Raw genomic sequence first — 26,220 nt, 5'->3', positions numbered from 1 at the left:
GTCTGGCAAAACTCTGCGAGGTTAGGCTGCGTTAAGAAGAACCGAGTTAATAGAACACATAGGCTTGCACAACACGCAAAGTCGAGCATTGAAGTCACCAAAGAGGAGAATCGCAATTATGGCTTGTTTTGTTTTTATTATGTTGGGAATGAAGTCGTGCTCACTCAACTCTGAAAGTTCCTTCAGTGTTGCAATTCACTTTGTAAGATAGATGTGCTGTTACACTTCACAGTAATAATTACATTCTGTCTGGAATAAATACCACAGAGGCAGCGTTGAACCTAACCCAACCATGCCGAGAACCAGGAAACAACCCTCAAGCGCACTACATAAATCCGCTCAAGAAAATATCAAATAATACTTTAATATGACTTGTATAGCAGCCTTCCTGCCGAGAAAGCGTCAATTTTGACTAAACGAACCTCTTTCCTGAAGTTGCTGGGAGCCGAGAGTTTGATTCCAGCATTTGTGTAATGGCCTCTTGCGCAAGTGTTTTGACAGTTCGCTGTTGCCCGTTGGTGGGTGGAGATTCCCGGAAGATTTTTTTTATTCTTGTGATTAAAATTAAAAGAAAACACGCAACTTTTCTTCGACACTTCAGCAAACAGTTGCAAAACGAACCGTTCCGTGTGAAAACCGCTTGGGTAAGCGAGCATGCCATTTGTTCCACTGATACATAGTGAAGGAACCCATGAAAATAAAATGAAAAAAAAAAACAACCTTTTATAAAGATTATATTCCCTAATACGACGAAAGCGACTCTAATACACACTCTGTTACGCAAAATTCCGCGAGAAGTGATTCTCGCACAGTGTTGCGCAAAATTCCATGAGAAATCATTCTCTCCATACTTCGACGAAAAACAGTGTTTGCCTCCCTCTTCTCTTTCACGTAATTGTATTGATTTCCCTTCTGCATGGGCGTCTTCGAATGTACTTTAAAATTAAAAAAAATAAACGTTATTTTCTCACGTGCCAATGGTACACGCGGTTCAAGGTATTGATTTCGACCCTCTAAAAACGGCCGCCATGTTTGGGGATCGAAGTCGCGAGCCAGTAAAAAGCGGAAGATCTTCACAACGCTGATATAAAGCGCAGGTGGCCGAGAGAAATCGCTCAAAACAACGTTTCAAAATAAGAGCAGTTGCTTCGTTTGTCAACGACCTCGAAATAGATACACGCACACACAAAAAAAACTTGTTTGTTCAGCCAACGCTTTTAATCAACCTCCAATAAAAAAACAACAGGAAAAGGTGGTAGGGACCGATGGTGAGGGACATACGTTGAAATATAATTAGCGGATTAAGAACAATGGCCTATCCCAGTTGTTGCGTCACGGCCTGAGCCTGGAGCTTGGTGGAGTTTATAACTCAATTCGTTGCTTTATCAGCAGAAAAAAAAAAGGCTCCAAGATGGGACGTATTGCAGCAAGGCGAAGTAGAAAACAATGGCCGAAAACAAATACGCGCCAGGTAAAGAAGATTAGGTGCCTACCATCAAGCCAATGCTTTCGAGGCAGGCGTTCGCAGCCAGGCAGGGCCTGTGCCTGAAATGAAGACATTGCAGCATCCGCGCGCTCGGAACACGGGGAAGATATAATTAGACCTGAGCGGCCGGCCGCGGAGCCTGCGCAACCGAGCGCGCGTGGCACCTTTACTGCAATTTAATAGTTAGGTGCACAGCTATCGAAGCTGGGACGGACGCAGTGACGGCCGATCCAACAAACTCAGCCTACATTTCCATCGTAGCGTGTGTGTGTGTGTGTGTGTGTGTTGCACCTGTGTTGGGTGACCTCATTTTGTTTTGGTTTGGCTCGGGGCGGGGCCGTCGGCGGGGGGGGGGGGGGGGGTGGAGGAGGGGTATTTGAGCGCGTCTGAACGCATCAAATAGTAACGGCGGCGGTGCTTCAACATTTCAGAGCTTCTCGCTTCGTTTCGTAAGCAATAATATAACTGCTTTGGAATATAAGCAATCAACTTTAGCGACGTATTATATTTCATCCCAAGCCAATATAATGTGGGAATGTTCTTTCGAAACGGCAAATTTCGCGACTATATACTTTACCAAGCGTAAAACTTGTGGCACACTCCAATCTCGATACTATCGCAGCTTCCGCAGCACTGCACCGAAATAGCGGCGGGCGTTAGAAGGTCTCGGCTGGCGCATTTCTTCCGAATCAGCGTTGCATTGACGTAGTCCCCATCTTCGACGAAGCGCTGCTCCCATAAAGTGGAAGAGAAGTCGGCGGAGGTGGAGGCAGGGGTGTGTAGAAGAGAGGCGGCGAGGTGCACTTGCCGAGAACGGTATATAGACGGCGCTTGAGCAAGCTCGATCCACACACAATGCGCATGAGCTTCCCCCGCCCGTCCGTCGGTCGTTTGTATCTTCTTTCTTGAGCGATGCACGTTGCCCGCCGGTGGATAGCGACCGCTTTATTGCAGCATCTTCGAATGACGGGGAGCTCGGGCTCACTTTATAGCATCGTTTTTATTTCTAGGTAACCAGGCAATATGGTGTGACGCAACGCCTTCTTTCGGTGTATTTACACCGCCGAGAGAGCGAGTGCCTGGAAATGAGGCAATTCTGCGAAGGCAACGCTGCAGTGGAGCGACATAGTGGGCGTAATGAGACTCTGTCTCTCGTGCTTAGAATGTAGGCCATCTCGTTGCGATAATTAGCTTTTCATGCATATATTTACGCAGCGTAGGTTATTGCCCAGAATATCTCCCGATATTGAATACCGTGCATTGCCTGACACGGCCTTTGGATGCTGCGTCAGGCAATACTTGTCACCGTGGGTAGAAGACATCGAAATCCTAGGTGGTGCGAGTTATTGTATACCTAATATATCGTCTTCAGACCCCGCACATCACCCCCTAACGAAGATTTAAGAAAAACGCATCACTAGTGCAGACTAATGGATTGAAAGTCACAGGGTTCTAAGCAAGGATCTCATGCCGTCCCCCAGCTTTCGAGATTTTTATGGAAATTAAGGGCGCTTTGAGAAGCCTCCCAATTTGGCTGCTTTGACTAAACAGCTTCGTGCTGCCAGCGGCCCAACAACTTGAATGTTTATTGCACTTAGCTGCAAGAATAATCTTGAGTTTTTTTATTTAATTATGCATTTTTGCGAATCAACCCAACTAAATTTGCGTCAAAATGAATTGTTGAATGTGTTTGAAGGCACAGAGATGCATGGGACGGAGCATGAAATAAAAGGTCAGAGAGGAAAAACAGCCGAGCCTCAGCTCCTAAATCATTTGTCCGCATTCACAGGAGCACCCAGACTTGACGAATATATTTCTCTTACCACTAGCAAACCAAGCTTTCGCTCAGGTCTCTAGAGGATGTTACATCACAAACAGTCGCTATGAGCTATAACACCCCTTCCTAGTCGGGTTTGTTGAAATTCCAACAGTTTATTCCAGCCCATCAAGCAAAAAATGGTCGTCAATTCATCGTTCGCGATCTATTTTCTATCTGCTCAATACTACAGAATGAAACATGTATATTCGACACTAGTGCGGCTCGTCGTCTCATGTTAAAGTTCAACTTTGACTTGGACTGCCTGACATGGAAACAAGGAAACAAAGACAAAAAGTATGGTGGGGCAGCCAGAAAAAGAATGTAAACCAATATGTCCCTGCCTGTGCCAAGGAAACAAAGACAGGCAAAGGAGGCACAAAATGACAAGATGATCCACTGGGAGGATATAATTTTGTTGAACCCTTTAATGCGCACAATTCGAATCAAGGGCAATCCTTAGAACGCAGTTTCTAGAGCAGTCAGCTCGCCTAACAGCAATAAGATCAAGGAAAATGAAATGGAGAAAATGAGAGCCATTTTTCCAATCAGCGAACTTCACAGATAGGGCAAGCGAAGGCGACGGATATTTATCGCATACGCAGGCCGCGGCCAAATGCGCCCCTAAAGTATTTATTGTGTTCGTTTCACACAGCTCTCTACGAAGGATGACGAGGGTACACGCGGGACGTCATTTAAAAAACTAGAAGGCCGATGCACAAGTTTATTTAATCATAAAAAAACACAGGGACGCCTAAATCTATTATGTGTTGGCAACGCGATATCATTAACAGCTGTTGATGCCATTACCAAAAGTGATGTCACTTCCAGTCCTGTGACGTCACTTTCCTCTGGCCAATAAGAGTATACTCCCGTTAGGTGACGCCACTTCCCCCGCCAATGAGAATGTTCTGGGGTCTGGTGATGTCACTTCTCTCCAGCCAATGGGAATGCTCCATTCTGCTGACGTCACTTCCTTCCAGCCAATGGCCGGATTTTATTACCGACGGCACGTTTCGGCACTATGTGGCTTCTTATGCTATCATATTAGCACCAGACGCTTTCGAACTCGCATCCTGCGCAATATATTCACTTCCTGATGGCGCCTGTTGCAACATAACATAATAGATTACGAGTAACGTCCTATAATTGGTTTTTTGTTGTGTTGTGCTTGTTGTCTTCGGCATTTTGCTCACGTATACTACTGCAGCAGCTTACTCGTGTAACACAATTATTACTTACTGCTGCTGCTCATCTGCATTACTAAAACCGCTTTGTAGATTAGTAGTTGTGGCTTGATTGAATTCCAATTTCTGGAGTTCATAAATCATTAAAACCAAGCCCTGCTCCTTGATTCGATCGATGGTTGCTCACTTGTCTTTGCAGTAAAATTTAAAAATGCATTAAACTTTCATTCGGTGGCTGATAGACGACTAGTTTCACAAAACGGTGCGCAGGCGGGCTCCTTATTCGCCAGACATGGAAGGAGGAAAAGCCCTTTGTAGGGACACAAAGAAAGATTTAACGAGATGGCTTGCACGCGAGGAGCTCATATGAATAGCAGAATACAGAACACTTGATGTAGTTACACAGTGAATGAAGAAGAATGAGGTCCTTACCAGACACGACTATAAAGGTTTGCGTCGAAGACGAAGAAAAGGACGATTGCACTTGCGTTTTAACTTTTTACTTCACCCAATTTCGAGCTTGCTTCGTCAAGGGAAAAAAAAATATATATATAAGAGAGAAGTCAAGCAAAAAAGCGCCCGGCGCGTGCGAGTTCTTTCTTAGCGTGCAGCTACAGTAATTGGAACGGCACGTGTCACGCTTCCATATTTTTTCAGCAGTCGGGTCGTCTTAAGTACCCTACACTCAGGAAAATATAGAACTCACTCGGAAGTGCTGTTCAATAAAACCCCACTCAAGAACTGCCGGTGCAGATGAATTTAAAGAATAAGGGGAAAAAACAACTTTTGCGAGACGCCTCTTTCGAATACCTTCTGGTGATTTATTCCCTCCTGCATAAGTGACTTCTATTCTTATAGCGGCCGCTGAAACCCGCGCTACACATTCTGAGAAAAACAGCCACCCATCTTTGACGTATAAAACCCGTGGCCCAGGCAATTTGGCGCATAAATAAACAGTGTGAGAAACGTTTCTCGATAGAAAGGGGGCCGTAATGCTTCTCGGATTCATTAATTATTTCTCCCCTCATAGAACACTTTCCAGGGCCTTCACCGGAAGATCACCAAGCTTTCGTTTAATTTACCATCTCTTATATACTCATAGACGTGAATCGGCGGGCTGTGCGTACAATTCCCACCCGCGTCTGTAATGTAGAGCCCTAATGACGCTTGTGACGTTAGAGTCCGCCTTCCTCTCGTCAGTGCTCGCAGCCCGCCAAAGAATTTTCTATTAAAATAACTACAAACCAAGGTAGTTACAGTGCTAACGAGTTCTACAGCTTATGTACGCATTACAGGTGAAAGTGCATATGCCATAGTCCCGGCCGTGTACTTTGGGACCTTTAACACGCCATGGTAATCGACCGAGCGTTCACAGTGCGTGGCATCCTGCTCAGTTCTAACCAGTTCTGATATCTCACTTCTTTCCTTTGTCCCGTCCCTAGCGAGAACAATACGACGCAGAAGCTATACGACGTTAGCACTACGACGTCCCGACGATGAACTGACAAAGGCATCAAGACAAGATGAAGAGACAAGACAGCGCCACGGCAGGCCCCGGCCATGTTGTTCGGCACACTCCTAAGCCTTCATCTCATGCTGCGAACCAATCTGCCTCAAGATCTGTAGGCTAGCATCTACCAGAGACCCCTCCTGACTGCGACATGGTAACAAGCGCTAAAAAATCCAAAACAATGGACAACGAAAAGATACCGACAGGACATACGGTAGACATCAGCTGAATCTTTTCATTGTCCATTGTGTTTTTAGCTCTAGTTAGCATGTCGCAGCCAGTTAATTTCTCCTCATCCATGGCGGAGATAAGTAGCTCACTCGCTTCCTCCTCGTTATTGTCCATCGCCATGCCGTTTTTTTCGTGTGTGCACATCAATCGCAACGATCGCTCTGCGTCCTGGAGTAACTTTGGCAGACGAAGCGGCAGTGGTGTGGATCTCAATGATTGTGCTATACCCTCTCGTCTGTTAAGTGATTGCATCACTGTCCGTGATGTTTTCGCATTTACAGCTTGCTGCAAACAGCCGAGAAATTTATGGAGGAAAGCCATTTTGGACCCCATTGTTTTCACACCAAAAGGCGAAAAAATACATGGATGAAATAGGACCACGCCTTCCAAGAGTGGCCCATTGATCCACGTCACCTTGCAGCTGCGAGCCATATAGCTATCTTATTCTAATCTTATTCAAGTTTTATTCTCACCTCCCTACGTGCGCGGCTCAGGCACTGCCACTTCGTCCCAGCTCTCTCTGAGATCAGCCACTGAGGTATAGGCCTACCGGAGGGGAAGGGATTGTTACATTACACCTGCCCACCTTCGCGAATTCGCCCCTGTTCTTCAGACTATCTCTCGGGCTTCCACAACCCGGCTCAGCTTGTTGAGTCGAGAGTACAGACGCATGAGACCAGAGCAGCGACACGTCCGTCGCTCCACCGTGTTACGTGACACGGCCATACCAGAGGCGAGTGAGAGGAAAGGCGATGCGGCTGGCGTATAATGTAGCGCCTCGCGCGGCGTGCCGAAATGCGCACGGCGACACGGCGCCGAAGCGGTTGGATCCGCTTCTAAGCGGCTCCGGCCGGATCCACCGTGCACCCGTACTCGCAGCCCCGTGAACGAGAGCTTCGCCTGGTTTCCCCAGGGCCTCTTCGCAGCAGCAACCGCTGTGCCCTGTGTCCCACTAAAGACATGCACTGCTGTCGAAACTGCACGGATGCCGTCAGGAAATCGGGCGTCGAATCCACGAAGCTGTTTGTCACCTAAGAGAGGCTCGTGATTGGCCAGTGCCTTCGTTGTTCGTATCGTTCCCCGTGGCCATTGGCTAGATTCAATGACACCAGCCAATAGCGACGCGAAGAGTTTCGCGAAATGCTCCTTAATGGTTGGCGCAGGATATCGTACTCAAAGCGGTGCACAGTATTAATGTGACTACGTATTACGGGAAGGCTGCCCTCACACTTCTGGCTGCTCCAGCTCCTCACTCGGTGTCTAGGTTATGCACCAGCCGATCTCAACTCTCTATGCAGTGTCGTTGTTTCTTGTTCATCATAGCGTCAGTGAAAAAAATCAAACGCCCACTGCTTGTAATCAACCGATGATGAAATATGTACTACCAGTCACAGATAAAAGAATTATTCTTGGCTAAAGGCTCGCTAGCAAACCGGGAGAAGCTTTGACCCGGAAACCGAGAGAAATGGTCCATAAAATGTGGGTGCTTATGAGATGTTGATGAAAACGACTCGCCTTCAAAAGTTAAAGGTGACTTCACTGTTGTAAATTATAGGAGAGGAACCTACATTCTAGTTTTATGTTTCGTTCTGGTTGGGGCTTCAGCGAACCATTATGGCAATCATCAATCAGCCTAGAGAGATATGCTCGATGCTTCACAGTGAAGTTAAACGTTACTGCTCGGCAGGTGTAACGCCCATGTTGTAAGTATTTTAAGGTCATGAAGCAAAAAATAGATCTGTATAGTGACGGTGACGCGATAACTGCCGTCAAAGCCGCCCAAGGGCCATAGTGCTGCAGCAAAAAGATAAAGAAATTCCTCCATTAAACAGAGTGGCTGAATGAGGCGACAACAACGAGAGGAAGCCGAGAGGTAATGACAGACTTTGGCTGCTAATTTACTCTAGAAGAGTAGGCTACAGTGTCAGAGGAGAGAATTTCGACAACTTGTTCATTTCTCAGCTGCGTGAAGGGCATGGTTCTTCCAGACAACGCTATATGAGTTCGAAGTTCCCCCGTATTGATTCCACTCTGTTTTGAACGAAAGTGCTCTTGCGAGCGTTTGCGGGGATATGGTGGCGGCTGCTGGCACATGACAGGGTTAATTTGAAGGATATGTGAGTAGCCTTTCTCCTGCAGTGGGCGTAGTCAGGCTGATGATTATGCTCTTGCGAATAGGCCGCCAGGATTACATTAGGGTCCTTTTGCATCCGTAAATTTTCTGATCTACACTTTTTTCTTGTATGAAACTTGTGAAGGAAAGCTTACCGTACATTCCTTGTCTTTGAGTTTATCAAGAAAGCGTTTGAAAAGGTATAACGGTGTTAACCAGAGTATGCTTTACTACGATATTTCGAACAATGAAGGAGGTCTATTAATGACGCCTCAAGGCCAGACTACAGCAAGCTTCTCGAAAGCTGATCGAGCACAGTCGCGCAACAGTTCTAGACTACGCAAAATGAGCGTCAGTCCGTTCCTTTCGCCGATTTGCAACAGAAAGTCCTTAAATGCGACCGGCGTAATGATAGGGCACTGAAAGCGGCATTTAAATCGCTTTCAGTGGCGGGGTAATAACGCTTGATATTATATTTCTAAGTTTGTAATGACCGTAAATGGGAAAACCAGCTTTAGATATGTAGCGCTCCACTACCGCATTAAGCCTAATTAAACACAGGAATTAAACGCAGCGAAAGAAAATTACGGAAACCACTGTCATACCGGAACAGTTCATTCTCTCTGCACGTGTTGACGAAAGTGCGGCCCTTGCAACTAACGCTAAGTGCTGCTTGCGGCCGCAGACTGTGGCATTGATGAATTCTCTTATTTTCTAGTGACGATTACAATTTCCGCCAAATAAAAGTTTTCCTCGCTCATCGGTATAGCGTGTGTAGCGACCGTACGAAATCATAACACGCCTTTAGAAAAGATAGGCCTAACAGTGGTATTTTTTTTTTACTTCCACGTGACAAAACGGTCTGATTCAGTTGTCGCGCATCTTGTCTTTTCCTTTTTTTCTGTTCTTTTTTTTTTTTGCCGAGCAGAGGAAGGTTTGCGCCTCGTGGCGCGCACGTCATGCTGACGTCGGAAACTTCGGATAAGCACCGACTATCGCCGTAAAACAGTCAAACGGAAGTGTGAACGGCAGAGCAGAAGAGCTCTGTCGAGCGTAAGCTTGAAATATCGTCATGTATGTCGGGAATGAAGAGTACGGTGCGAGCATAGGAAAACATGAGCGCCCATAAATAGTTTTCAGCTTATGCGATGTCGCAACACAGCCTGATATTTCCTGCACGCATTTTTATTTTTCTTTCTTGCATAAATGACACCCAGCCCTTTCTCTGCTCTAAGCCCACTCACAACGAAAGACTGCAGGCTTAGCAGCAGAGGAATGCGATAAAATAATGCACGTTAGTGCAGGAGAACATTATATACAAGAATATATGTTCTTTCGCCTGACGAATATCGTCTGCGTTGAGAGCGGGCCAGGCGCCCCTAAAGCGCTCGTTCTCACAGGAAAACATTCATTCTTAAGACAGGCGGCGAAGTAAAGGTATGAACACACCCAGAAGAAGCGCTGCCTTTCAAATGTAAGGTGATCACTCTAGGAATAGCAGGACTGCTGTGGTTGTTCCATGTGCACAAGCAGCATGTCACAGGGATTGTATAACGATGTTGAACGTGACGGTATGAATGTGCTGCAACTTTTAAATCCTAAAATCAACCTTTGCGAATGGTGTTGCCAGAAGCTCAAACGGAGGGCCACGAATAACATGCATGCGATTAAAATAACAAAAGTGTGGGCAAAAATCACGAAGAATTGAAATTTTTTATATGTCGCACATAAAAGCAGCTGACTACTGAAATCTCTAGTTTACTGTAAAAATGCTGTGTGCAAAGAACACATAATTAAATGCACAACACTTAGAAGAAGTCTTGTGGCGGATGATGACCATATCTCGTTTAGAAAATATCCCCGCTTGCTTATTGCACGTGCTTCTGAAAACGTGGTTTTAGTTCAAGCCGAAAAGATTGTTTAAATAATCCAGTGGATGCAATTATGTGGTAAGGGATGTTGAACCATACCCTTCAGACGTGAACCGCTCGTCCTGCTAAGCTTGCCTCCACTTTTGTGCTACGCAAAAACGCATTATCGACTCTCCTTTACGCATGATAGGCGGTAAGGTCGGACAAACCTGTGGACGCCTTGATATCGTGTAACCTAACCGGACTTTTAATTGTTCTGTAGCGTCTTACCTACCAGCGTAATGCAAGCTATCGACTTGCCATTACGCTCTCTGACAAAACTGAGGAAACGTCTTCACATCGAAACCATCCATGTAATCGAAACAGGACAGAAATCTGTTTGCCTTCTTCAGTGTTAGTCGACAAAGAACGTCCTTATCTTCGCTCCATTCAGTGCTTGAAGTTGTTCTGGGATGTGTTCTGGTGTTTTTGGATTTGAACGTCCGGATTATCGGTGCGCACATTCATATCTCACATAGCAATCAATTTTTCTTTCACATTTTGCACGTTTTCAATGCATTTAGCACTATATTTGTGCAGAGTGTAGTACGCTCATTTTCTCTCTAATGTGCTCAGCTAGCTACGCTTCAATAGAGAAACACTACACAGCTACGTACTCAACAGCTCTTGAAAATTAGCTCATTATTCTATGTGGATCGTGCTCACCATCGGCGTAGCCATTCTCTCTGAAATCGATTGACAGCTTGTGAGACTTTCCGCAATACCTTGTAGTCTTGGAGCGTCAGGAACCTAACCGATCCCATCTCAACTTTTGACAGCCGCTTAGGGCAAATGCCAGACTGCTTGTGATAAGGTGGCAAGCATCGCCGTTAATATAAATATTTTGATAATAGCTAATTGGAAATCATCAGACTTGTTTCCTTACTGAACAGTTGTATCAGATGTCAGTACCTGCGAAGCCTTCGCACGAGCTACCATAGTATCACGAGTTTTTTTTTTTTAAGAGTAACACCTCGGCATAATGAAGGAAGTGCGCCAGTAAGTAAAACCCCTAATGCACACCTTCGGTCAAACATATTCGTGCCACAAAGCCCATTTTTATGACTTGCAGCGGTCCAGCGGAACAGGTATGGAACCCCTCAAGCTCTAAACCTGTGTAATTTGAGGGAAACCGCCATTTTTTACTTTTCAGGACAGCTTGGTTTTTGTTTCATGCCGTAAGCCTTCCACGATACGTCTCAAAAGCAAGACATTCGGCCTTAGATTTTTGGTCAGGAATGCACAAACTGGGAATACGTTATGTGCATACGTGATAAACAGCGCTAATGGGCTAAGAGAAACCAGCATTTAATTTGTGGGCCTTCTTTTCGCCTCCATTCGCGTTAGCGGAGTTCTTCGTGTTGCGCCGGATGCAGGTGGCAGCGCTCAAAGTAAAGAAGCTGTGTTGCGGCTTTGATACCATATTAACAGCCGACGCTGACGGGAGCGTCTTGTGGCCCGGCTGCAGACGTTTATGCCGCAGACTTCCGTGATAAGCATGGCCGCTGTCCACGCAAGCAGACATGAAATCAACGAAGCAGTTGCGAAAGCTGTTGCGGCAACTTTCCATACTGGAATAGGGGACTGCTCCCGGGCTTGGGTGAAGGGTGGGTGACGGAAGGCGTAAAGCGGTGGTCACAGAACGGACCAACTTAAATGATGTGAAACATAATAAAGATGAGCCCACAAAACTATTAGAGCTCGCTATGTCGCTGCTGTCTACATTATGCGTGGGAACTACGTGATATCTAAATTAGGCGTTGTGTGGCATCTCTGTTTACAAAGCATAAAAGGAAGCCTGTAAACATCCAAAGAAACCAACAACAAAAGCTCTTGCTGGCAACAGAACAAGAATAAGGAGTAGATAAGAGAGCGTGATATGCGCCCGTATTCTGCACATAAATGTTTGTCAGCTTCTTTCTGCATTGTTCATTGTTTTCCTTTTCTGCGGAGACCCCGTTTCATTGAGACCCTTCTGTTTATGCGTTTAGCGTACTGTAAAACCACTTCGAAATAACTCCTACAGGAAATGCTGGTAGGGCGCCAGTAGAACAACGCTTACGGGCAATATAGCCCTGATATCGCGCCATACCCGCTAGAGATAAAGTCAAGTCTGTTGCAGGAGGTCGCTTATCTCAATGAAAGCACCAACGCCGAGCGAATGGCTGAGGCGTCGTGTAAGTTTCGTGCACTAATCAAGGGTGCGCAGTACCACCGGTCACTGCACGCCGCGGGCTCACCAAATACTACGGGATAGCGCAGCCTTATCGCTTTTTCAGCTGAGAATCACCTTCAGCCTGAAAACCGTAGGGACTGTGCACTAACTATTGACAGATTTGTGAATATAATCAGCCATGGAATTTATCGTTGCTTGCTATACTGCTCATTACGTCAACACCATCGCGCATGCATCGATAGCTCTGACAAAAGTATTGAAGAACACTCCCTGGCGACGTTTCAGATAAATTTAATGGCTCACTGCTTCTCAGGTGGATTGAAGTTTAACAAAGGGAAGTCTGCTCTTCAACAGAGAAGCCATAAAGGGTAAGACTGCTTTATTACTAAGTGCGCTAAATATACAAATCTGTTTTCACTATGTATATGTTTCTCTTGTCGACTGCCATGCATTTCGGGGATGAATGAAAGGTTCCGGTTTTTTCATCAGTTATAGAGAGTTGTAGAATCAGGATAGTAATCTTTTGTTGCACTCAATTCGAAATCAGCTGAGGCTGACACCATCTTGTGACGAGTAATTAAATCGCATGCCTCCCGTTGGCACGCCTTCTCCATCGCTCCATGGGCTAAAATATAACTTTCACAAACAGGGACAAGAGAAGCGGAATTTCGCTCTGTGAGAAAGGAATTCTAAAATTTATTTATTTATTTATTTATTTATTTATTTATTTATTTATTTATTTATTTATTTATTTAGTAAGGAACCCACAGCGCCGTGGCATTACAGTGGGGGTGGGGGGGGGGAGGGGCAATGTACAAAAAAAAGAAGCACACATGACACCTCCGCTCGCAGGCAGAGTTACAAGCATAAAGGGCTCTCCATGTAGATCTCACTTCAAAAGAACACATCACAATCGCATCACATCATTAAAGAACGAAAGAACGCATCATTTGACGTCACACTCACAACATCGCTCGGTAGTCTGTTCCATTCTCTAATGGTTTTCGGAAAAAAAGACATTTTAAACAATTCAGTTTTTGCCCCGAATTCGCGGACTTTAAAAACATGGTCAACACGGTTGGATCTATAAAAAGGCTCCTGCACATACCTTTCGCGTTCAACCCGAGCAGTTGAATATTCAATAAACAGCATGAAATTCAATACAAAAAGCATGAAAATAGCGCACGATGTAAACCCATCATTTTCCTTTTTCAAAAAGTTAAATATTTCATCCTTAAACTCAACTGTATACCAAAGAAACAAAAGAAAACAAGCTGAGCCAATAATTAATTTGTTTATTTTGAAATAAGCAGTGCAGTGACTGGAGGAAGCAGTGCATGGGACAAAGAGTTTCTCTGTACAACCTAGAGGGAAAGGTGACGCCCCCGTCACTGTGAGTTTATCAAAGACCACTTCGTTCACCGCGAGAATGCCGGGAAGCCGAGATTTCCTATTTGGCATGGCTGACGTAGAGCCAGAAATGTGAATTCCGCCTCATAATCGGCAGGATGCACCGCTGTGCGCTTCGATGTACTCTTGTGCTCGCAGATGACATAATTTTAATAGGGCGCTGTTCACTTCTTCATTAAATTGGACACAGTTGTTAAGCTGGTATGAAACTTTCACAGTCTTTGAGGTTTGCCTTCAGAAGGGGCTGAATGTACGTTCCATCCCCAACAATAGCCAAGCCAAATACGAAACCTCATCTTCCCGGCGTACCTGCTCCTCTCGGTGATGGTAGGGGAAGTGGAGTTCCGCCTGATTACCCCCTATAGGTATTATTGAATAACTCTATGGCATAGGAGACACACCTCCCCACAGTGAGCTTTTTCTTTTGTTTTTGTGACATTTTTTTTGTCTTCTGTCGTATGATTTCGTGTTCGTGCTGCTTATTGAAAGAAACCTAAACAAACAGACCAGATGTATGCGCCTTTTTTTTAGCGTAGGGTGTAAGATACTGCTCTTCATGCTGCAGGTATGTCACAATTTCTTTTCATCAGAAGTTGAAACTTCGCTGCAGTTCTGCACATGCCTGTTCAAAACAAAGCGGTAACCGCGAAATGACAAAGGGAGCAGCACCCTTCTCATTCATCTCACAAATCCTTCTGAAGGTTACCACCCTATCTTCTTGTTGACGCAACGGGCCTACCTTTCCACCATGTAGCCTCGCTCTTTTGGCCTCCCTCTTACCGGCGCCTCCTCCACGCGTTTTTTCTAACTTCCTTTCATTGTTGCATCACTTGTTTCCTACAGTCCACATTTATTTCTTCGTTTCATTCCTATATTTCCACACTTTCCTCTTTCCTTCTTTCTTACCTCCCTTTTTTCCTCCTTCGTTCTTTCTTTTTCACCTGCCTTCTCTCACTTCTCCCTCTGACCGGTCCTCTCTTCTTTTATGACTAGTCGTGAAGACTCACTTTCCATGCCCCCCCTTGCTATCAAGGCAAATAAATGAATGCTTCAAGCGCCCTCTAGCGAACGAAAGCGTACACCTGACGCTACGTCAGCGTCGATTATTACTCACTCCGTCAACTCGGCGCACTCTTCCCTTGTCGTTTCATCCCACGTTAATCTCATTACATTAATGGGAAACCATCCGCATCCCACACGTGATTAAAGTAGCCCGATGCCGCCCCGTCTAAATGTCTTTTTCACCCTCTGCCTTTCCATGCTGTCAGCGGCACTCCGCTCTCAGAAGCGGTCCGTGCTCCCACTCAAAACAACCACAGAAGATAAATGAGGTGACTGCTTCTTAATGCGCTTGGACAGGGGGCCTAAGTTCACCAAGAGCAGACCAGAACGGGGTCGGGGTTCTCCTCATATTAAAAAATGCGGCTTCTCGCACCTGCAACCTGAAAGGGAATGCTCCGTGGCATGGCTCTCAGCTCGCTATATAGTTCTCCAGTACAGCTCAGTACGGTACAGCACGTGCTCCAGTACAGCTGAGGCCGGGGGTGTAGTAACGTCGGGAAGGCCTTGACAAGAACTCAGAAGCAGCATTGCGCCATCCGTGAGTCTCTTGGGCGAAAGTCAAGCTGCGTTTCCGCCTATAGAACGCACTACAATATTGCAGAGTGCCGAGGTATAAGCGTCCAGTTCTGATCGGAGTGTCGCCACAGCCTATGTCCTGCGCATTACGGTGCTGCATTCTGTATATTGCGTCACGTTTACCAACCCCGGGCTGAAGACAACTACATGAGCGCTGTCTGCGAAGGCTTAGCTGGTGCAGGGATGAGCTACAAATAGCCACTTGCCTAGTTCAATGCAATCAGAAGTGTTAAATCTCTGCACAAAAAGACGAAAAACAGATGTTTCTGGGTGCGAAGTATTATCCCGCCATAAAATGTCAAGTATACTGGACTGCAAGCAATGGTATAGCTGATGAGCCAAAAACTTTTCAAGTCACCTTCCAGTGTGTAACTATACATTTTTAAAAATTTTATGCCAGCAGGCAGAGGTTCTCAATGAAAAAAAAAACTCACTGTACGTTATGAATAAAATATGCATAGTTCCAAAAGATGCTCTATGTCTACCGTGTTGACAAGACACATCAGAAGTTTGTCAAATATCCACCGTGCATTTATATTCATTTTCACGACGTGTGCAGTGTTCGAGAGTTGAGACGAGCGGATGTGTGGCACCCACCGACAGACTAAAAAGACACCCTAGCTGGCTGGATAAAAAGAGAAAAGAAAAGCAAAAAAGAAAAATAAACAAAAGAGTTACGACGGACCGCAGCTTACCCGGGAACCAGCTCCGGCCAGTTCCCTGGTTTTTTTTATGGCTTCTAGCGGAGCCCGGCTGTAAACGATATCATCGGTGGCGATAAGCTCCGCTCCGCACGCTCCATTAAACTGCCGGCAGATGCACCCGACGCGGTGGTGAAGAGGTGCGGTCTATATAGCGGCTGCTGTGGGGGGAGGGGGGGGGGGGACGCTCCGAGACGAAGGCAAATATTTTTTTGGCCACGCGCGCGCTCTGGCTCAGGTGAGAAAGGTGCGCGGCCGACAGAAATCCAACAGAAGAGCAAGAGAGAGAGCAAATATGCGGGCGGAAGGATTTGTCCCCACGAGGCAGTGTTCTTATACACGCGTTATTGGCGGCTGTAAAGGAAGGCGGCCGTGAGCAGAGGCGACGAATTGCCGATAGGGTGGTACCCAAGGGGCTTCTTAAGCCTCGTCTGCGCTTGCACACATCGTGAGCCGTTGTTAGCATAATCTCGCCTTCCTAACGCCTTTTCTTTTTTAATAACTTGCTTTTTTTTTTGTCGCCGACAAATGCCAGGGGTTGAATTATGAGGGAAAAGGTTGACGAGCCACTGTTTGGAAGTAATGTTTCGAGGCCGGCGTAGGGTTGGCTTTTACAGGTGAGTTATTATTGAGTGCAATGGCACAAACTAGCGCTGAATAAACTAGCTTTTCCGGCCCAACACTAGACGAGTCGAATAAGAAACATCGTCATACGCGCATTCGCGCGGGCGCATGAAGTGTTGTTCAAGAAACTCGCATAGATGGTGCAGCCAACTGTTCCTCTCGGTAATATTGAGAAAAGCCGGAACGCACACGCACGCACACGCACGCACGCACGCGCACACACACGCGCATATTTTCCGTCGAAAGACTAATATAGTGCTAACGCAGTAGAAATGAAGAAGGGATGGAAGAAAAGAGCGAAGGAAATAATACCAGAGAAAGAAAGAATAGAGAGAAGGGAATAATTAAGGACAGAGTAAATGAATGAAAGAAAGAAATAAAGAAGGACACTGGTCTATCGAGTGATGAATTGTTCAAAAGGAAACAGTGAAGAAGGGCCGACCATGAATATATTTGCGAGCGCTATTTATACTTTCAAACCGCCGCGGTTCCTAAGCGGCGTTGACATTCGGCTGCTCATCCCAAGGACGCGGGTTAGATCCTGGCCGCGGCGGCCATGTTTCAATGGCAGAAAAATACAGAAACACGTGTGTACTGCATGGTGCCAGAGCACATTGCAAAAATCCTAGGTGTTCTAAATTAATCCGCTGAATTACACTATGGCGTCCCTCATAGCTGATGAGCCGCTTCGAGACGTTAAACCCTACAATTCGCAAAAAAAAAATTATTTGTACTTTCATGCATAATTTCTCTTATTTTTTGTAATCAATACTTAGTTAACATCGTGCGTTATTTCCTGGCACGAATGTTGTGAACGTCGATGTGTACCGTGCTTCGTGAAGTGCTACCAATTCTAGAAAGCTGAAGATCGTATAATACCGTTAACAAGAAGAGAGCAAGAGTGAAAGCAGTAAATTTTGTTCTACTAGCAAAATATTAGCGAAAGGAGTGGGTTTCTTGTTTTTCAGATTAAATATACGAGGACTTGGGCAAACGTCTTTCATTTCAAGTAAATTTCATGTTGTTTTTTTCTTTTTCTAATTAAACGTAGGAAGTTTCATGGCGCTAAGTAGCAGGCAACATAGTATAAACATAGACGATTTGCCAACCGAAGGTATCCAAACATGGTGAGTATATTCTAAAAGCTTTTTGACGTCCTACACATTGCTGTGGGGCTGGTAAGTGTGGCTCTTAACAATAATTTGGGAATGTTACCTGTTTCTTCTCTTTTTCGATTCCTTGTTAGCTTTAGTGCATATGTATGGTGCACCACACACCTTCAAAATTTTGTTGCGCTGTACCGCTGTCCAAAATCCTGCTTTAGAAATTCTAAAAACACCAAATTGGTGAGCTACAGATCTTAATTTGCTTCTAGGCCCCTAACTGTAGCAGCTAAAGGATAAAAAATATTAGAATTTAGTTATCAAGTTTACTTCTAAACATCATTCACCTATTTTTTCTGGCGTCCGCCAACGCTGTTACTAATTAACGTCCACCAAAAGCCGTGTGTATACCTCAAAGAGAAAATTTTTTAATATTAATTAATAACGGGCTTAGCTGAAGCACTCTCTGTATGAAGTGATAAATCTCGGCACAGCTTTCAGCACTCACTAATTCTTTATATTAGGAGGTTCAAGCTATAAGATAAATAATAATAAAATGCGGCAAGTTAAGCTGTGCTTTGACGGGCTTAATTCAGCGAGAAGCTGTCATACGTCTTGTTATATTCTATGGTTGTTTCCTGGCTGGGTTTTTGTGTTAGACGAGCAATGCATATACTTACAGTAAATGCTTGTAGCTTTCTCGCCTTCTTCTTGTTTTTCTTTTTGTTCTTCTTTTGATAGGCAGATTACAGTGTTCAATATCGCGAAGGATTTTTCATTAAACAGCGTCTCACTGTAGAATTTTCAGCGTAGAAACTAATGCGAGAGGATAACGACACCTATGTGGCATTTTTGATCATCTCACACACAGGATTCTTTTCATCTTTCGAGCGATAGATATTTTCCTACATGCTGGTTCAAAAAGCCCACTCTCTAACCTTCTCTGCCCTGTGCTCGCAGTGCAGAGAATATGGCTACTAACAGAGTAAATTTTCGTTTTCGTCCAAACACATCTTCCCGCTGCCTCATATAACGAGGTTTCTAGCTGCGGCCCGCTAAGCTTTTGTGAACTGTTAGCGAGAGCATGCGGGTTAGAACAGAATAATTATGCAGCTAATTGGTAGGTAGTGTAATTAATTATTGTGGTAATGGACGGGAAATGATCCCTTGCGTTTTGCGTTCTTATCGAGTGAAGATTAATTCGTCCGTTCAACAAAGGGGATTTCGCACTTTATTGGGCGAAAAACCAATTACGCAAAATATATCTATAGCGGTCCGACTTCTCGGTTTTACCTTCTCCAAAATTCAGTGGACATTATTTAATGCTTATTTCTAAACTCAGATTTTTCAACGAATATTATTTCCTGTGTATAAATTACCAGTGTTTTTCTTTGTAAGAATATGACAGTCCCGTGCTGTCGAAAGTCCCTTCGTGCTTATCCTGTGTTTTTATTTTGTTCAGCTTTGAGCACTCGATTTAGCAGGTTATTACAGACCATTTTTGCATTAGTTTCTGGTAAAGCACTTATAGACGTCCTTGCAGAACGAAAGGCTATCACCGATAAAGTGTATAGAAATTAAATGGTAAAACCTTTCTACAGCAGTCACAGGACGGTTACGAGTTTATAGAACGAATGACCTATTTTTGAATGACTTGTGGTTGCGAGAAAATGGTGATATATTCAGCTTTATTTATTACAGTGCATGCCCTACAACAGTATTGGAGCGCTGTCCTAGTGGTTAGCGCATACGCATCGCATACGGAAAATGCTGGGAGATGCTGCTGGGTGTGGGATGGATTGGGTGAGAGATACTGGGCTTGTATGTCGGACTTGCTTTTTCAGTGTTTTCCGGTGGCTGCCTGAAGGCGCAATTTTATTTGTAGGTGCTAGGCACGTTGGGGGGAGACGCATTTTTACCAGCGGATGCCGGGAGGTGCATTTTCACCAGGTGGCTATGCTGACGGCGCCCGCTGAGCATTCCAGCTGGGCAGTGACATTTTCGTGAGAAACATCGGAGCTTATCGTCATCGTCTTCAATCGTCAGAGACCAACCACCTTCACTGACCTTCTCCCACTGATCGCGAATAAATGCGGGCATATTGGAGTTGCCTTATTAGGTTGGATGCTCTGTCATTGATAAAATTTCTTTAGGCAGTCAATAGTCTGTCCAGAGACTTTTGTCTACAAAGAACTTTCTAAACAGGTTCTATCGACATTACAAATCCTATGACAGTCTTCAGGCAATGTATAGATTCATGATCAGGCACTTTTGATAGACTTTTGTCAGCAGACAATGAATTGGCAATTCGTAAAGAAAATGATATATATATATATATATATATATATATATATATATATATATATATATATATATATATATATATATATATATATATATATATATAGTTGTTTTTTCTGCTGCTTTATAAGTACTTTTCTTTAAAAAAGCTAATTGATTGGCACTAGATATTAAAAAAAATAGAAACATTCCCCTATGCACCTTGGTTTCGGTGACTGTTGGCTTCCTTGATATGTTTGTCAAACGAGCCTCTCACTTGATTTGCCTTGTCTGCTAATAGCCTAACGGGGGTCTCGGTTCTGGCAGTCTTGATGCCATAGGTAGCATAAGAGGGCTCTCGCACAGTTTACGCCCTCGCCGTTAGATGACGTTCTACGTCACACTTGCGGTATTACAGGACGTGCTACGTCCACCGCTATGGACGAGGGTGGCGCTGGTGAACACTCTCAAGGTTCGCTTACACGCAAAACATAAATACCCACGAAAGCAGCAGATTGGACAGCCGTCGCCGTAGCTCAGTTGGTAAGAGCGCCGGACGCGATATTCGGAGGTCGTGGGTTCGGATCCCACCGGCGGCATGGTTGTTTTTTCTGCTGCTTGATAAGTACCTTTCTTTAGAAAAGCTAATTGATTGGCACTAGATATTAAAAATAAATAGAAACATTCCCCTATGCACCTTGGTTTCGGTGACTGTTGGCTTCCTTGATATGTTTGTCAAACGAGCCCCTCACATTATTTGCCTTGTCTGATAATATATATATATATATATATATATATATATATATATATATATATATATATATATATATATATATATATATATATATATATATATATATATATATATATATATATATATATATCGATCCGAACCCACGACCTCCGAGGTCGTGGGTTCGGATCCCGCCGGTGGCATGGTTATTTTTTCTGCTGCTTTATAAGTAATTTTCTTAAAAAAACTAATTGATTGGCACTAGATATTAAAAAAAAAGAAACATTCCCCTATGCACCTTGATTTCAGTGACTGTTGGCTTCCATAATATGTTTGTCAAACGAGCCCCTCACTTAATTTGCCTTGTATGCTAATATATATATATATATATATATATATATATATATATATATATATATATATATATATATATATATATATATATAGGAACGAAATAGACTATATAACCAATCTATAGATAGTGTATACACTATTTTTATAGCGGTAACAACTCAGCTGCCGTAACGGAGACCTTGAAGCATCAGCTCAAGCATTCTAAAGGTGATGGGTGCGGTAGACTGCCCCAGCTTGCGCAGCTGGCGGAACTTGCCCGGTGGGCGGGCCATGCAGACGCCGCTGCCATCACATTTTCGACCACCGACCAAGTAACAGCAAACGAAGTAAAACACAAGTGTAAGTTAATAAAATCTGGGTTGCCATGCTATCGCTAAGTTGTTGCGATGGGTTGAGCGGGAGGCATGGTCATCGTGGGTCGCGTATTGGCAACAGGTATGTAACAGTCGCTTAACCGTGGCGATAGACTGAACGTGATACTGTTTTTCGTGACAGTTGTGCATGGCTTCCAGTGTCCTTATAAGCAGCAGAAGAACGTGTTTAACCAAGTAAGCGCCCAAAGAGGTGACAGAGAACAGCGCTGCCCTAGCAGGCGATGTTTGGCGACGAGGCGGAAGCTCCAAGTCTGCACAGGCATGTAAGGAAACGGAGCACTACCTTAAACCGCACAACTATCGTTATTCAGTCCAACGGTACACCATCTCACCATGACCCTGGCTTGTCCATTTCGCTAACTTCCTTCTTGAACTGAGTGTAATTCCTACTCGATAGTCAGTTAAGGGCGGCGTGTTTGCAATGATACTTTTTGACTTAAAACAAAATTTCGATAAATGAAAACCCCAAGCCCTAAATACATTATAATGAAATCTAAACTTTGCAGCGCATACGGTGAATACCTAGGCGTCATTTAACGAACGCAGACGTGGAAGCTGCCGTTTAGAACTGCGCTATCTAAAGTCAGTCTCGCAACTTGCTGCAGTGAAGAGGAAGTTAGGAGCGCGATACCGGTGTGACTGACTTTCAAGCGTGAGAGAAGGGCACATCTGTGGAATATCTGCAACACATCCTGGCCAATCTCCAACTGTGGGTACGTGCCACTCTACCAGATGCAAACACAACGTCACCACCCTCTTGCGCCTTTCACTCCGTGACAAAAGGTTGTGAATCGCATTACACCTCACCGTTGCGGCAAATTTTGCTTCATGTGCTTCCTGGCTTGGGACAGGTAGAAAAAAAAATGCAGCAGACACCTGAGCTAAAGCTCCACCTTAAGGTTATGATGCGATAGCTAAATGGGTTATTTCCCATACGTGCAAAAGGTCATTCTATACTTTACATTCATAGATCTCTGGGAGTCCTCATACCCCTCCTTGCGCAGTGGTGCAGCGGTTAACCGATGCGCCACTGTCCTGCGATGGCAAGTGCCACCCAGGGTGCTCTTTTGGAGCGACCAATTATTAAATTAAACTACAGCTGCCACCGTGGGCAGTTTGCTCACTATACGGTGGGACGGTTGTGATGACGCCGCAAGGTCACGTGAAGTAGGTGACCCACCTGCCTCCAAGGTTGCTATCTGGGCACCGCCTGTCAGAGCCATGCCCGTAATTTTTCGCTCACAACGCCGACTCAGACAAAGCGTACACCGGATTTTCTACGTAACGAATCCTTTAACGCTACCTTGTTATTAAGGAAAAGGTACGCGAGAAACTGGTGAGGAAGAGGCTGGCAGTTAAAGAAGAAAATTGGTAGGCCTCTCTACGTGGGATTCGTCGAATGCTCTGCAGCACACTGTAGGACGGGCTGTAGATGCTATCAACCACCGGCTCACTAATTTCGACCAGCGGCGATTTGCTTTCACCCAATGCCTTCGGACCTTTAAGGAAGAAATAAATGAAACTAATGAAATGAACTGACATTCCACAACCTAGGACTGTTTCTGCATTGCGGCTGTTTCGAAATGTGGACCACGAGATCAGCAAACAAATGCCATATTCAATGAGCCATCATGGCAGGAAGGTTTAGAATGGCGTTCAGGATTATGTCATAGAGACAGCTTTGAAAACGACGCCAGACACAACAGCCGCTTCTTCTGTGGCAGGCAAAATGCATTTAAATGATCTCAGAGGAAGCGAGCTTTGACTCGATACCGGGATAAGCGTTGGCGTGTGTTAGGACTTGACTAATCACTTTTTTATACATGAAAAGACGCATTGAACTAATGTGGTCATGGAATCGGAATGCAGCCGCGATCGTTCAGACCAGTGAGTGGTCAAGGACGGTGTTTATCAGGATGGGGAAGCTGTTAAAACCGGACGACGCATATTGAAGACTGTGCAGTTCTCACAGTTTCTCTATATTGGCCATTTTGCATAAGAAACTCATTAGTGAAAGATTTAGCGCACTGATTCTCTACAGCCGTAAATTCTTCCCACCAGAGTTATGCTGTGTAGATGATGACAATGCCGAGATCAATTTTAATGGCACAAGTGCAGCTTTGACTAAAAAGCGCCATGACGCAAGGTGTTTCTGTCATACAAGGGGTCAAAGACCCATTTCCCAAACAACGCGCTCAGCATAATGCTTGTATCCATTGAACAATGGCTATCCGGAGGAACCGGGAATCGATCTGGGGATTGATCCTCGCAGATCCTACATACAAGGAGGATGCGCAAATCATTAGGCCACCGCTGCTGTCTATAGTCAATAGGCCGTAAGATGAGGTTACAATTAAGGTCGTGATTTGCTAATCAATTACATGGTTACAAAGCACAACGGTAGTAGAGCAACAGATGTCCTGTTTGCATTGTCCTTTGAAGTGATTGAAAGTTTTAAGCAGTGACAAAAGCGCGAGCTGTTGGCTAGCACCGAAACAACCTTAACAGAACTGAGCATAACTTTATGTTCCGAATCTTACAGCGCGTTTTATATTAGTGTACGAAGTATGGGGCTAACTATCAGCAGTAAGCATCGTCGCAGAAATAAACACATCTTTTTTACATCCTTAAAAGGTCTTGTCTAATCCCTTTTTACTTAATACTTTTCCAGCTAAAGAACACAACGGTAACTAAACAATATAACAGAGGGTGGATCATTCATGATCCATTTGACAGAGAGGTGCAGGTTTTTTCAGAAGTCTTCATGCCATAGGTGTGCTTTTGAGTGTTACGGCACACCCGAAGTCCAGATCTCCGGTGGAGGAGACAGGCACTCGTCCTCGCCCCTGGGACCTCTCTGTGGCCCTGTGAATACCTTTAAACAAAGCTATAATAGACATTTTTAGCCTACCGGAAACGTACAGTGGTTTACAGGACGCCGTCTGCGCAGAGGCCCCGCCAGGCCCCACCCATGTCCCTGCGCATGCGCAGGTGGCTTCCGGTAAACCACTGTACGTCTCCGGTATGCTAAAAACGTCTAATATAAGGGTCGGCTTGTTACACCTCCTGCCCAACAGGCTACAAACGCACGTTCGAAGTGAACGCAGTTGCGGCAAGAGTTTCATATCGAGATGTGTTGCGTTCACACGCTTTCCTTGTGCGACCGGCTCAGGCAACGTGCGGCTCGCGATGCGCCCTCACACGGCCGCGATTAGTCGTTCTGCGAGCGGCAGTTGCAGCGGCAGACGGCTTGTCGCCTGCGTCAAAGGCCAGACGCAGACTCGCCCAGCGAACGGCGCTAAGATAGCAGCGAGTCATGACGTCTTTAGTGTGACGTCGAGGCACCGGATAAGTCTGGTCGTGGCTTCGGTAGAAGTTTCTGCACTAAAAATGTGAGGGAGAAGAAGGTGGGAGTGTCAGTAGAAAGAGAAGAACAGGAAAGAAAGAAAGGAGCTGATATGAACGCCACATTCCGCTCGAGTAGAGATGGAAAGCAATGTTACGGCCGCGCAACTGATAAGAGTTGGCCATTATGTGGCTTCTTTATGTTTTCACCTTTTTGATCAGAATGTGAACTTTTTGTGTACAATATCTTTCCCCTGGAAGCTTATTTACGTTTCGAACAGAGCGTCGCTAATTCGCCACCGACCGTTTTCACGAAGTACATGCACTAACATGAGGTTGCATAAAAAAATGATATAAATATGTTCGTAGTCGGTAGCGCTTTCTGGCCAGAATGTTTGCCGCCATTTTGACCATGATCTCTGAAGGAAAAAAAAGTGGGGGGGGGGGGGGAGGGAGATTGTGGAGGGAGGCGAATGTAGTACACCGAGCTCTTTTAAGAAAAAGCGGAAGGGGGGGGGGGGAGGGGGCGGGAGACGAATGTGTGACTTCGAGCCAGCGTTCAGCAATTCCTCATCTCCCATTCTCTGATTATTTGTTGCATAAAATAAAATAATTTACTATCTCTGGGCCTTCGAGTTGGTTCGCGGCCTTCGATTAGGTTCTTCACACAGCTCGGACTAACTTCATGATATAAGACAAGCGGTAATTGTTTTTCTGATTGGCGACATACAGATTTCTCAAATTTTAGGGGCGCTAACAAATTTTTCATATTGGCTTTAGAACGTTAGCACATTGGGTAGCATAATATTGAGGCAATATATCTTTTTCATTGCTTCATAACTTGGGCAATGAAAGGTGGAAAAATGCTGAATGTTAATTTCACTAGCAGACTGCAGGCTTCTAAAACAACTTCTTACAAAATTGCTTAATTAAATCGTTTCTCGGCATATTTTGACGTAAAATTGCAGGTAAGCCCGTCATGACTGCGCTGAGCGTAATTATTGACTTTCTTTTTTTCACGAACTTTAATGTGCACAAAATAAACGTTTCAAAGTTAATAAAGCTTCAGCGCTCCGACCCTGTCGGATAATAAATCTAGAGCTCTTGGCACCCTGAACGCAACAGCCACGTCATGTAGTCGTTATGAATTTTAAATAACCTGTTATTAGGCTTTTCTTGACTTCGCGACATGAAGGGAAAATTCAACGCTAAATTCACCAATTGGTAAA

The 26,220-nt window shown here is 44.8% G+C and overlaps 1 protein-coding gene and 1 non-coding gene across 2 annotated transcripts in view; both read left to right on the top strand.

Annotated features, from left to right (window-relative positions):
• Positions 1 to 26,220, top strand: part of LOC144121012 (uncharacterized) — a 56,988-nt gene that overhangs the window by 18,442 nt on the left and 12,326 nt on the right. The window lies entirely within an intron of this gene.
• Positions 20,711 to 20,784, top strand: TRNAS-CGA (transfer RNA serine (anticodon CGA)). Its single transcript has one exon. It is a non-coding gene; the product is annotated as a tRNA-Ser (tRNA).

The sequence above is a fragment of the Amblyomma americanum genome, chromosome 2, assembly GCF_052857255.1.
Source record: "Amblyomma americanum isolate KBUSLIRL-KWMA chromosome 2, ASM5285725v1, whole genome shotgun sequence".
Lineage (NCBI taxonomy): Eukaryota > Metazoa > Arthropoda > Arachnida > Ixodida > Ixodidae > Amblyomma > Amblyomma americanum.
This window is presented reverse-complemented; position numbering and strand designations above follow the sequence as displayed.